The 13,758-nt window shown below is 37.5% G+C and overlaps 1 protein-coding gene across 13 annotated transcripts in view; it reads right to left on the bottom strand.

Annotated features, from left to right (window-relative positions):
- Positions 1 to 13,758, bottom strand: part of ATF7IP (activating transcription factor 7 interacting protein) — a 79,201-nt gene that overhangs the window by 60,546 nt on the left and 4,897 nt on the right. For 2 of the 13 annotated variants that reach the window (XM_059846606.1, XM_059846605.1), the window contains exon 1: positions 901 to 1,271. The exons of the other annotated variants lie outside the window; for them this stretch is intronic. The gene's annotated coding sequence lies outside the window, so the exon portion shown is untranslated. Of the gene's footprint in view, positions 1 to 900; positions 1,272 to 13,758 lie in introns of those variants that run through there. 13 annotated transcript variants of the gene reach the window in all.

Raw genomic sequence — 13,758 nt, forward strand, 5'->3', positions numbered from 1 at the left:
TGACCATCCTTTCAAATAATTTTCTCCTATCATCTTTCCTTTCCAGTCTTCCATGCTGTCATTACTTCGACTTGTAAAATAGAAAGAACACAAATGTATTTGTGCAGAACCAGCACATCTGCCCCATGCAGCCATTTCATGCACTACATGCATAACCACAATAGAGCATATTATGTAATTAGCAATACTTCAATTCTGTTAAAATTTCCCGCTTTAAGGCAAGGTTATTGTCTTCTCAGGGGGAGGGATCACAAAACACCCTATTCTGATCTAGTTCCCTTCTTACAAAACCAGCTTTTTTAAATGTACATATAAGCATTTAAGAAGGTATATATACTAAAAGATTCATGGTCAACAGTTCAGTATCTAATTGCTTTAATAGCTTTGTAATCTCAACAAGAAGAATATTCAAACTACAACCAGGATAACAAAGATCTTTCATAACACCATGAAGCCAAAACACAATTGGTGGATTCAACTTTGTCAACCCTGCACCCCCTCCAGGGTAAGCTCTCACTATTGCTAAGCCTCCATGTGCATCAACCAGTGTCACTATAGAGACAAAAATAACACACTAGCAAAACAGTAGAGATTTGAATCAAACAAAAGCAATAGCATTACCAACAAAAACTACATACTGAAATTTTGAATATTTTTTAACTACTTAGTTTTACTAAAGTGAATAGTCTACAATAATTTCTAGGTAACATTCCCCCTAAAAACAGCAGCCAAAATATGATTACAACCAGAACAAATGACTTTTGAGTTTCCCAGAAAATGCCACTTACATTGAAATTTAATTCCTGGCATTGTGCCAAAGAGAGGGGGTGGGACCTATATGAAACATTAACTTCAAAGTCCTCTAAAACATGAATGCAGAAAATGAGTTGATTCTCTTACCTGATGAGAAGATGGCACGTGCAAAATGAGCTTCCTCCTCTGAGTAAGCCACTGACATGCAGCTCATTTGCATAAGTATTATGAGCTACAAGTAGACTTCCAGGTCGGCCATCTTGATCGTAAGATCTTGTTTTGTTTACACAGCAGCATAAGTACTGGTTTCCAGCCAGCCTGAGCTATGCTGTTACACCTCTCAGCTAGTAGCCTACATCTGTTTGTTAAAGCCTGCTGGAATTCCTACTTCTCCACATAGTAGCTGACTGCGTCAGAGTGCCCCGGCAGCTCACTGAGCATGCCACAGCCTCTAAGGAAACTGTTGCAACTGCAAGTGCCTCCAGTTGTACTCTTTGTACTGCCTTCTGTGCTGCCAACTATTAGTGCTGCAGCAACTATGTGCAGTGAAGTACCTCCCACACACCACACGGTAGTACCAACAGGCAAAGATTTATTACAGCACAGCGCAAGACAGCACACTGAAAAAAAACCAAGAAAGCTGAAATTCTCTCAGTATTTTCACTTAATAGTGATCTAATTACACCTAGATTCCTTTGTACATCTTTTCACATTCATCAGTGCTGCTTTTTCTGTCCGGAAGCCAGAGTGCTCCTGCAGCCCGTGTGAAGGAGAAGTCCATGACACATGTTCGCTGCTGCCGACAGGGAGCCAGACTGCAGTGACAGCTAGCTGGCGCCAGTAAAATTTACATAAAGGGGCCTGATTTCAAGACTAAATTGCAGCAGGATATTGCTGAGCAAAGCCTTGCCCCTCCCACGGGTTCTAGAATATACCTTTCTAGGTATTTGCTTACTAATAATCCAGATCCGTGTCAGAAGTCAAGTGCTGCTCTCGTTCGCATAAATAAAAATTGACTATAGTGACTGCAAAATAAATTTCACCTTGCAGCCTGTTTCAAGGAGGATGCTACACACTGTTCACAATCATTGTGTAGTAATAGAAATAACACCAGAAAAATTACACTACGCTCAGCAACCACGTATTCTTAACCTACTATTTTGCAGATTTCCAATAAGAAATAAATACTAGTTCCAAGTAAGACAAATTTATTTTTAACCTAATACTGACAAGTAACATGTCTGGCCATTTAATATGTTGTCTCTACTTCACATTTAACTTTTGTTAATTAGTTAGGTGTAGGAGGGAAAGAAAAAAAATCTCTCAACCATCATTATTTTTTCAAGTACCTCTAAGGCAGAGTGACAAGTAGCAGCAGAAGCTTGGGTTTCAGCCTCACTTTGACTTTTAATACCTAATTTAAAAATTCTTATCTTTTTTCTTCCAGTCAAAGTCCAATTATGTAAATGAATAGGTTACATTTGACAAATGTGTGTTCTAAAAGTCACTGTACTTCTTTTTGGAGAAGCCAGGAAGAGTGAGTGTGTGTGTAAAGGATTAATTCGCCAATACCTCATCCCTCCTCACCTGCCACCTTGCAAGAACTCTTAGGGTATGAAAGAACAATGCAAATAGGTACATTATTATACTAGCTATAAACACAAATTTGTGAAACCTTAAATAAAATCAAGTTTGGCTAGCTACACATTTAGCAATATGTAGCTGTAGCCTGGCACCATTTAGTGAAAAAGCGAAGTAATGGAGACAGGGATGCTTATTAATCTGAACACAGCAGAGCATCTCAGGACCAAAAGAGTCTGCTTTACACCCCTGGCCTCTTCTAGTTCCCTGCATTGTTCCTCTTTAGAATGCCAACAGTGTCAAGGCTATATACAGTCAAATCGTATGTCCCATTTTCTGCTGCAAGCATAATTTATTCATTATGGCTGGTTCTAGGTTATTTGAGCATAACACAATATGCTCATCTGTAATGTCAAAAAGGTATTATTTTTGTATCTGAAAATATTTAGCAATGTGAAGTACCCCTAACTTGTTGTTATAATTTATCCTCACCTTTTGCATCCAAAACACCAGAGTGGTTTGTAAGGGAAGCTAATTAATTTCCCAGAATGCCTATCACATTAAAGTGACAATCACTAACATCCCTTTTATGTTACCTATATCTTTTGATTTGCCTTACTTTCAGACTGATATATGTATGCTAGCACATCTAAGTGCATGCAGAATACATCTTTCAGTGATTCTGCTGTCATTTGCAGAATGAATCATCGGATTAACAGCTTCTGAGCCTAAAAAAAAAGGGCACCAGTGCTGCTTTAAGAAAAACCCAAACAACTAAACCCCTTAGATTTCCCACATATGGCCATGTTCCTGCCCTTCCCACAGCTCTACTGCGTTATGCACAAATACCTGAATAACACCATGGTTCTTAATACATTAAAACACATACTGTAAGAGCCTTGGAGCATTTTCTGTTCCAGGCTCCAGTCCGCTATGGGAAGTCCACGCCCGAACTTGCCGGCAGCCCCCGCGGGCGAGCGCTGCATCTGCAGTCTGCGGGAAGCACCACCCCGCTTCCAGAACGTTCGGGCAGAGTCACCCGCACCCCCCGGCTGCGCCTTCCTCCCTCTCACACCACTGGCTATGACAAAGCTCAGTTTCAAACAGAAAACGTTTTCACGGAGAGGAGGAGCCATTGATCTGGGAGTCAGAAACGCACGAACTCGGTCGCGCAGGGCAGAGGGGCTGAGCCCCTGACCAGCGGCAGCCTCTGTCTGCCGCGCACAGGGCTCGCACCCGACCCCAAATTAAGTACAGGGACCCTTCAGCAGCCTCCCAAGTACTGGATCTGGGCGGGATTCTTTTCTTTCCAGCTTGGGCTTCCCCCCCCTCCACCCTTTGGGGGGGGGGGGAGGGGAGCATGGTTTGTTTTGTAGTTTGTTTTGTTTGTTTTTAATAGGAGACTCTGAAACAACAAACCATAAAATCATAATGTACTCAATGATAATTCTCCGGTGACTGCCGCTACAGAAAAAGCCAAAATGTCTGCCTGCCTTTTGCACGTTTTGCCCTTGTCGGTGGAAACGCCTAAAGGCTTTTACATTCTCAGAGCCAGTTCTCTTCCTCCAACATGCAAACCACTTCCTACTCCCCCATGAGAAGTGACCTTAAAGAGCAGATGTTGCAGTCAAAAGTAGTAAGACCTTCAAAATAACTACTATTAACTGTATGGATTCACTAGGTACTAACCAAAGACAACATCTTAAATTACCAGCTCACTTCTCTCAAATAGGTAGAGAAAAAGTCACGCAAAATGATTTCCCCAATCCAGAGAATTTTAAATATTGAAGCATTTAATTGACAAAGTTTGTTTAAAATAAAGGAAAAAAACCCCATAAATCCAACCATTATGAAATCTATCACTAGTACCTTGACCTAAAAAACCCAAACCAAACCAAAACAACAAACCTTAAACAAACACCCACCACAGAGCAAATGAAAATGAAATTCTGACACTAGTCCAAGACTGTCTTATTCCCTTCCCTGACTTTTCTTCCCCAAACCAAAAGAGATCAAATTACTTTTCACTTAAGAATCAACTAAAAGTTTAGTAATTCCCAAAATTTTCTCACATTAGTGTTTGAAAGACACAGAAAATGATGTACATTTCTGAAGCAGAAAACCATCTATCAAATCATTATCTTAGTTGCTGTGTTTTATCTGAAGATATTCTACAGCAGAAGCCTATATCAGCAGAAAGAACAGGAAGGGCAGGAAATGGGGGAGGGAGGACTGAAAATAATTCTATCCGCTTTTCTGTTGTAGAAAAGGGATAACAAAGTGTCTAAACTGGGTAAATTCCAGGCTGTAATAGTCTAATATGTTGCACTCCCTTTCTTCTAGAAATGGAAAACCCTCAGTATGAGTATTCTCATCAACTTCAAAACTCCCACATTTTGCTCACTTAAATTTACATGCAGAATTTTGTTATTTACTAAACAGCTGACTGATCTCAATCTGAAAATCAAGATGATGGAAGACAGTAAATAATTCGGCTTACTCATAATTCCTTCAAAAACAGTACATGCTTAAAAAATCTACTAAATTTTAAAACTAAAAAATAAAGGTCTAATTCAACTGCTCAATAACAGTCATAACATGATTAAGAATTTAAGATTCCAGACAGTTCTAAGAACTTGGTAACCATTTACTTCCACCTAAAGAACCAAAGAAGTCAGCTGTTTTAAATTGATTTCCATATATTAAACAGCATTGAATTCATTCAGCAGTCTGTTCCAGTCCATTGCAAATGCTGCCTGAAATTGTTTGCTACCAAATTTCTATCAAAATAGAAGATGCAGCTGTACAAATCCAGACAATTCAGAACTTTAAGAGGAACATAAAGTAATCAAGCCATGTTACAATGGTTCTAAGCAGCTATGAATTAGTCATGAAAAACTATCCAAATAAGTTAGTGCATAAATGAAAAAATAAAGTCATTACAGGAAAATTCTTTTAAAGTACAGGATTTGCAAGGGGAAAAAAACGGAGTCTATAATTTTTTTCAGAGTTAACTACTGGTTTTCTTTTGGAAATTTTATTTCCCTTGGAAAAATCAAGTAGATTTAAGACTACTACCCTGTTAGAAATTTATCTAACTCCTGATAGTCTATCCTTCAAGTTTACCTGCCAGCAGTACAAAGCTATTTTTTTTGGAGTACACAGACACAACAATACTGACTGCAGTCTGACAACGCATCTTGCATTAAAACTGTATAGCAATCAATGCGGCTGAAGTCATTGCTTCATTGCACGCATCTATTTCTAATTCAAAGCATGAACATCTAATTTAGGTATTTAATAAAGGCAGTGGGGGGACGGGGGTGTTTTAGCATCCACTCGAGTACCCTGTTCCTTCGCACATAAATTGCTGGTTTTCATTTTCTTTTTAATTAGTAAGACCCAAACTATTAGCACCATGGGAGTGAAGAGGGAAGAGATTATGCTTTCAGCTACTAGTACAATCATTAAAAAAGCATTAGAATGTACTCGGATTTCTGAAAATGGTACTCCATATGCAAAACCTGCCATACTTTTAGCATTCCACCACCTACTTTAGGAAAGAAGAATGAAAACCAACCAACAAAATCCCAAACCAAACCACACCACCCATGCAGTTCATGGAACAAAACACTACAGCTCCCTGCTCATATTTTGTACAGCACTTCCAAAAATGTATCCATGTTCAAAATGGCCTGTTAAAAAGCAAAGGAAACCAAAACCAAAGGGAACAGGACACACAGTCAAGAGCTTTTCTCTGAGCTCTGGCAATTGCTCCACTCATTTTCTGCAAAATGGGAGTAAGCTTTCTAAGCTCACAGAAAAAACCCATGGCCAACAAAAAGTCAACTAGAAGGACTATATAAAAGACCTGGTCTGAAAATACAGTATTTTATTCAAATGTAATACATATAAAAAACCACTCCTTTTAGTGATTGTCCAAAATACTCTACTTTTCACACTTCCATTAAAGCAAGAGTTTACCAGAGAAATCTTAAATCAACAAAACAAAGAGCACCTGGCAATATTTATATGCCTGCTGTTTTCTTTAAAAAAACCCCAACCAATCAAAAACCCAACTCCCAAAAAACCAACAAACCACCTCAGGATGTGTATGGTAAAGCATGTTTTAGACATAAAATTTCATCCCCTTCAGAGATTATAAAGTAGGAGTTTGGTGATCTCAAAGAATGAAATGTTTCTGCTTCCTTTGAACAATACAAGTCACTAACATCTGGAACTAATAAACAATAACTGACTAAAAAACACACAGACACAAACGTCAGTAATCATTTGTAAGACTGGGGTAAGGATAACTCAGTATCTTGCAGAAAACCAGAAAAATTATTGTTAATTTATTATTTTGTTAAATTATTATTAATCTACATTCATTAGATGAGGTAAATCTATGGCAAAATGTCAAATTTTATCAAGATAAATGTGTTTAATTGGAATTTGTGGTTTGAATTTTCAGACATTTTAAAGGACCCAAATGTTCCCAGGATCTTACCCAATCAAAAGAAGCCACTATGAACTAAAATATGCTGTAAATCAAAGTCACTGAACAAATTTCCACTAGCAATAAAAAAAAATAAAACTAGCTGCTTTTCATCACCTTCTCTAACCACATACTTGCACATACTCTTATCTCTTATCCTAAAGCAGCAAAATTCTTTGACTAATTACTTAGAAAATTACTGTTAACTGAAGTCACCAAACCATCTTGCCTTAAAAATTCTGGATTTTATTGACTTTATTTCTTTTTATCAAATGAACAAAATAAACATGAAGAAATACTGTCTCCTGAGAATCTGACATGCAATGTTTGCACAGAATACTCAGTGTCTTTATAAATACTGTGTTGCCATTAACTGTGTAAGATAATATATCAGAAGAGATGTTTAGTACTAATTTAACCACTAAGTGCTTTGTTATGGATAATACTGAAAGCACCAAATTAACATGCAGAAATTCTGAGGAAGGACTAAACGTGTCAGCATTTAGACTAGCTTTCACAGCCCTAGCACTTAATTCAGCTTCAGCCAGGAAAATACTATTATACATACTAAAATACTAAATACTAAAAATACAGACCTACCCACTGATGAGTTACCCAGCTCATCTGCTGCTCCTGATATTTCTGGAGAACTTCAAGAAGCTTCCTGTTTACTTACTCTTGGTTTAACTTATGTGCAGCTTAGAGAACCCATGAAGACCTGAACTAGGTATAAGACACAAAACAATACAGAGAGTCATGAACAAAAATGCCTTCTTTCTTCTCTTCTGTTGTCCAACTCCCCAGTGAAAAAAAGCTGAGCATTACTTTTCTTCATCTCCCTGGACACAAACAGTACCTTCTGAAGAGATTTAAGGATGACAGCTAGGTCACCAACCAGTACCACACAGCAGAATACGAGGCCATGTGAAACCCCTAACACTTTGAAACTCAGAGTTCAGTTAAGTTATACAAAAGAAATAACAATAAACCTCAAAATTCCATCTTCTCATTTGCAGTAATTCCATAAAATCTGTAAGTCTTATTCTTGAGTAGCAAACAAGTGCTACCTGCAGAACAGTTAACATTTATATAATCACTGTTTTTCTAATGTATTCATACAGGCTTTGTAATTATCTACCATTGGAGAAGTTACACATTGAAAACATGATAAATCTAATTGCTTGGTTTCAAAAGTTTAATGAAGTTTGTAAAGAGTTTATTTCATTTTTCAGTTAAAGTATGAGGAAAGCATTTGAGAAAGGGACAGCACAGAAAGAGTGCTCTTCTGGCCTGCTAAGAAGGTAAGGCAAAACAAAGTAATTGTCTTAGCAAGACAGATATGATATTTGACCTGTCCCATCTAATCTATCCTGTAACTGAGACAAGATAGAGGTCTGTGAATTAATTCAGTGTGAAAGCAAAGAGAAAACAAAAAGCACAAAGAAAAAAAATCCCAAATACCAACAAACAAACAAAAAAACCCGCCAAAAACTGAACTCCAAAAATCAAACGAAACCACTAACAAAAAAACAACAAAAACCAAAAACCCACTACCGCTGACCAAAAAAAACCCCAACAGCATTTCAACATATTTTATATAGCTTAGAATTCGTTTTAACTGCACCTAACCAAGGTTTTAAATTGCTTCGCAGCAGAGTAGAGCTGGTGCTCACCTCTAAGGTCTGGAGCACGTGATGATAACAGCTCTGTTCATTTGCACACAGCCAAGCTGAACTGCTACACTGAGGAGCACTTTCTCAGCCATTCTGAAACTCTTCTGTCTCAGCTGTACTGAAAATAAGAGTAAGATGGCTGCAGTGTTCACTCAAGCCAATCAGTGACGACTCAGCAGGAAGTAAAACATTTACACAGCAAAGCACCTCTGGCTTTACTACACTGCAACAAACTGCAGAGGTGGAAGGGCTGGGTACATGTGACCAGCAGAGTGGTTTCTTTGACAGGCAGGAAGTGGTTAATGCACAGCTGCAGCACTGCAGCTTCCTAGCACCATTGTTAAAGAGGAAATCAAAATAAACCAAAAAGGAGCAAGAGGCAGCCCTTCTAGGCCTGTGATCCAGGATTTGTATCACATGCTTCAAATCTCTCACAACTGCAAGGCAGTCCAGAACTCATGAATTCATGTCACATATTAACAGACACGGATACAGAGCCGGATCACGCACAGAGCTGACAAACATTAGGGAATGCTTTTCAACAGCAGGCTCACTTCAATGCTTCTAAAAAAAAAAAACAAACCCAAAACAACCCACTTAAGAAATTAATCTGTAGCTTTATACTGCTGCATCCACTTTGAAATAGTCTGTAGCATTAATTGCCCAATAGAAATTTTACTTGGGAGGAAAAAAGGATGTTCACTTTAAAAGAAAGCTAGCAAAAATCCCAAGAACATTCCAGAACTTCAGCGCTTGCAGAAATCAAGTATCTAACTCTTTATGATTGCAATGTAGCTTGTTGGCTAAGTTTTTCAAGGAAGAGCTGTATTTGGAATAACTTAAGGAATTTTGACGGAATCTTGTAACACAGCAGTTCCTGAAGAACTGGTTTGAGAACCTGTGGTGGGGGGAATGGGGTTTTTAACCAAAGACACAAGCTTAACACAAAATTAAATCCAATACAGGTTCCACTCTACTATCTGGTTTTGGTAATATAATAGTAATAATAACAATATTAATTATAATAATATCACAAATAATAACCAATCACACACTCTCATAGATGCAATGCTGGGTCAGTTCTGGAAGGAGCTTCTCTATACCTGCCTCACTTCTCTTCTATATCAACAAAATTTGTCTATTTTAAAACAAAATACTTGCAAGAGTCCATGGGGCAATTCTAAAGAAAATTACTGTGGAATTATACCTAACCTTCTAACAAAAAATAGTCTTTGTGATCCAAAATTAGCCCAACATAGTAAGTCACCTCCCCAAAAAGTAGAAGAACATGCCCCCCCCCCCCACCCACTCCAATTATGAAAAGGTCTAGACTCATGTAACTGTGCATGTCTGTTGCCAGCTGTAGCTAGTTATTTCAGGATTGATTAATCATGCCAGCAGTAGTTGTCTGATGCACTCATCAGCACTACAGTCAGTATTTCTAACTTTAAAAATGGTGAAATACACCATCTGGCTTTTCCTTTTGTCCTTGTATTACCATGACCTGCAGTACAAGAAAGGGCACATGCCACATGGAAGAGAGCTCCACTGATTGTCTCTGATAGTACAGTACAGATTTAGAAAACTAAATTAAAATATACTTGAAGTTCAAAAGACGTAGTTCTCAAAAAACAAACGCGTGAACACAGAAGAACAAAGTCATTACAGATAATCTAAAACTATCCATTACAAAGAAGCTTTTTTTCACCAACACTGAGTATTCAAGTAAAAATCAAGTCTACAACCAATTCAGAACAAAAATTTTATATTATCTGATTATATACCCCACGTTGCTTAATCTGAACACCATATATACCACACCATTAGCTTGTGGAAATTTAAAGTAACTTGTAAGACTCCAAAATTCAAACTTAAATACTCCATTTGTATAATGAATATACTTGTACTTTGATTTCCCCAGTAACAATGTTTTAAATAAAATTCTGTGTTGAGTATATCTACAAAATTTGTACATCAAAAGGTGAATTCTGACTCCAGGTCTCACAATTTCAAGAATATCAGCAAAAACATAGGGATATTCTAACCCAGAATCCAAAAGTTGCATTTGTACAACACTGTGTTTTATGTAACACTGAGTCTTGGAGTTTGACGTATGGATGACAATGACTTGAGTAGGTTTGAACAAGCGAAACAAGTTCACAAAAAAAATTCACAGAACACTCTCCCTGAGCCAGAGAAAACAGAGTCCATGACAGTCCTGTTGCTACAAACATCTTGCCTTGTCAGAAAGCTTCAGGAACATGCAGAAGCACTAATACATTAACACAGACACATGGATGCAAAAAATCTTACTGAATAGAAAGAAATCACATGCATTAGCTTCAATGTCCAGTTCAATATACCTCCGTTACCACACAAAAGCATGTTAAAAAGTGTGTAAAAAGTTATTAATCAAACTAATTTTAAAATAGAACCTGATGTTTAAGTAAACACAGATTTATGAGTGGAGAAAGTCCTCTGAGACTACTTTGGCCCAGGAAATGTTAGACTGAACCTACACGAATGTGTAATTCTATACTAGTACAGGATTACAGTTTTTTCATTGCTATCTAGCACGGCATTCATACAGATTCGGCATTCATAAAGATTCTCAAGTCCAAATCCCAAGAAAATAAAGCATTTTTATAAGACTAGACAATGGAAGTTATGATAAGAACTTCAAACAACCTTTAATCCTGCCCTCTTTTGATATTATGCCAAAACACTCCAATGACATCTCAGTAAGTTCAATTACTGTAGCCATAAATTAAAACAGGGCTTCCATTTTCCCAATTTCTCATGAACATCAAACAAGAACCGCAGGAGAACAGCACCCTGTTGTTTCTCTAGGTATTGTCCTGTGTAAGTAACATCACCTTTGCACACACCTCTTAAATACCATTACAGAGAGCCACAGTTCATACCAGGGCTCCTTCCCTTAAGATTCAAGGATAGGCAGAAATTTCTGCCCATTCAGACAAGATTTTGTGCATTTAAACATAACAAGGGCAGGAGAGAACAGCCAAAGCATGAATACTTTCTTTTGCTCAAATTAGATGCTTAGAAACCAGTTAGCGACATATCATCCACAAATCCTTGTGTCCAAACCACATCCTATCCACTTTTCTCATTTACCCTCTTCCCTTATTGATCTTTTTTGTTTTGTGGTGTGGGGTTTTATATGTTAGTTAACTTTAAGTAGACACAACAACTCTTATTTTTATTGACAAAATTCAGGAGAAACTACCATTTGTATGCATTTCAACTTAAGTCTCTAAACACAATCCACTGAAACCATTTTTTATTCCTACTTTTACACAGACCAGTAGACTGACTTCAAGAAATGTCTTGGCTCTCATTAGGACTTCACAAATAAACACTACCTAAACTGCTGGGGGAAAGAAAAGAGCTCATAATCATGCGACAAGGAGTACTAAAATTAAGAAAAACAAAGGTCTGCACAATATTTAAGGACACTTCATTATTCCAAGCTGCTTGATGGTAGGACCAAAGAGGGAAATTTTCAGTGCATTGACTGAAGTCAGCAAGCATTTATATTAATGTGTTTAAACACATTTCTGAAAGAAAACAAAAAATTTGAATGCAGCTTCTTTTAAAAATGATCTTACGGAAACTGCAGCATGTTGGAAGTAAAGCTAGAAGTAACATGGAGCTTTTGGATTGTTTCAATTGTTTTTCTTCTGGGGGAGGAGACAAGAGGGATGTGTTTTTGTTTGGGAAATTGTTTGGGGTTTTTTTACCATAACATTTCTTTACACAACTGTGAAATGAAAGATAATGCTTGAGACAGCACAAAATGACAGTTGTTAAAATAATCTGTGTATTTATTTTCCCATATCCACAGCCATATAATTAATAAAATCTGTGCATTGACTATGGGAGTTTACTTGAAAGCATTTTCAGAAACCACATCAAGAAGAAAACATTTTTCCTGTATTGCAAAAATTCATGTTACCCATAGCAAAGTACCTCTATTAGTTGAGATAAATACTTAAAATACATCCAAAAAAAGTACTTTGCACCCAGCCACCTAATTCCTTAAGTTCTCAAATGATTTGACATTTGTTAATGAAAGAAGTGCTATTAATTCCTATGTACAGTTTTTAATCATTTGTAACAAGCACAGCTCAAAATATAACAAAAGGCATAGTTTACGTTTGTATCCCAAACAAAAACTTTCCCAGAGAAACATGAAAGGTATTTATACAACACACATACACTTACACAATGTTGCGAATTCTTCCACTATGATGGGATGGAAACTGACATACAACTGAAAATCAAGCAATTATTTAATACCATATAGCTAGTACCATGCTGTCAGCTACACCTACAAGGGAGTTTTTACTTTCAAAAACCCCCTTGGGGGGAGGAATGGAAATGGGAGGGCAGACCTGCTGTGAAATATACAGGCAATTAAAAAAATATACAACAGCAGTACTAAACAAGGAGTGAGCAATGAACTAGCGAATCTACATTTCCTATAGAAATGTAATGTAAACACTGTCGTATTACTTTTTATTCAGGTTATCACTGGTGCCTTACCACCAAGCAAGTGAACACTGGACACTGGTCTATGTACTGACTGACAGCAAGTTACTCCCCCAAAACACCACATAATTTCAAAGCTCCATCACTGCCAACACTGGCAGCCTCTCTTCACTCCAGCTGTTTTCACAAACATTGCAGGTATTAATTACTAATAACTAGTGATTATTAATAATCATATTTGATGTTTACTATGCTTTAGGTTTATTGAAAACCAACAAGTCTTCCAATAACTACTACGAACAACTGGCAATCCATGTTCACATAAAACTGGACTACTGCACTAGAAATGAGCAGGGTTTTTTAAAATTTTTTAGGACTGTGGTACAATTTGAAATTTTTGCCACATATCTGCATTGCAATTTTTCTGCTTAACTAGAAAAATAAACTTGTTAGACTCATTTATCCTCCTAGCAGAATTTGCGTCACTTTAATAACCTTATCTGCTCGTAAAAGTTTTATGCAAGCCTGAAACTTATGCCTCCATGTAATGCTAAAGTTGCATGTAAACACAATCCCTGGTATTGGTACAGGCTGGGGGATAAACAGATGGTGAACAGCCCTGCTGAGAAGGTCTTGGGGGGGTGCAGGTGGATCGGGGCTGGATATGACCCAGCAATGTGCGCTTGCAGCCCAGAAAGCCAATTGTATCCTGGGCTGCACCCAGAGCAGCATGGGCAGCAC

The sequence above is a fragment of the Haemorhous mexicanus genome, chromosome 5 (assembly GCF_027477595.1).
Source record: "Haemorhous mexicanus isolate bHaeMex1 chromosome 5, bHaeMex1.pri, whole genome shotgun sequence".
In the NCBI taxonomy this organism is placed as follows: Eukaryota; Metazoa; Chordata; class Aves; order Passeriformes; family Fringillidae; genus Haemorhous; species Haemorhous mexicanus.